Source organism: Calonectris borealis, chromosome 1 (genome assembly GCF_964195595.1).
Source record: "Calonectris borealis chromosome 1, bCalBor7.hap1.2, whole genome shotgun sequence".
Taxonomy (NCBI): Eukaryota; Metazoa; Chordata; class Aves; order Procellariiformes; family Procellariidae; genus Calonectris; species Calonectris borealis.
The window spans coordinates 84,897,725-84,898,657 of NC_134312.1; positions in this window are offsets into that span (position 1 = coordinate 84,897,725).

The window sequence follows — 933 nt, forward strand, 5'->3', positions numbered from 1 at the left end:
CACGCCTATATGTACTTTACAGCTGAGACTTTTTAGGATGTCGAGAAAAAGAGTCAAAAGTTCTCACAGCTGGCTGTTCTCAGGGCACGGAGATCAGAGAGTCTTTCAACTCGTGCTTGCCAGAAGGGCAAAGTGAAAACTACACCAACGCTTAGTGGCTGTTTGTCATACCATTTGTTGACCTTACTCCTTTAAGGAACGACTAACAAAAAGCAGATTTTAAACCTTAGAGCACCAGGTAAACGTATTTCAGCTTTTCAGGAGCAGGAAACACTCAAGCTTGGGCAACACCCCCAAGTAGCCTGACTGGACGAAATTTTTATCTTCCTCCACCAGAAAGAGATGAGAAGCACATCTCTCTTGTAGAGAGCAGGACGTGACTGTGCCGTAACAGGCTTGTTCCCCACCTTCTTGGGGTCAGACTAGAGGTTATCACTTCTCAATTCCAAGGTTTTACCAAATGGCTGATAGTCCAGCAGCCACCTAATCTGGTTCATCAATGACTGCAGTTGCTCAAATTCTGCTCCTGTGCCATCTTAAAATGTACGTTTGGATAATCTTGAACTACTTCCTAAAAGGAAGATTTGGGACTCTGGTGGTGGAGGGAGTGTTGGGGAGACAGTGAGTGCGTGCATGCTAACGAACATAGCTACAGCACGTGCATTGAACCAGTTACTACCGTCCAGTGATGCATTTGCCAGGACAAAGAAATATCTTGGGCATCTACCAGGGCATGAAAGTCAGTTCAATGCAGTTGACTGAGGCAAATGCTGTTCTAATGCTCTGCTGTAAGAAAATGCACTACCCTCTAGGGAAATCTTCAGGGAAAAAAACCCTCAGGCCCCAAGTGTAGTCAAAGGAGAGGAAAGATGGGATGACAGATTCCAGGAGAGACATCAAAGGTAGTTTCATCTGCAGTTTATCAGACAGGAG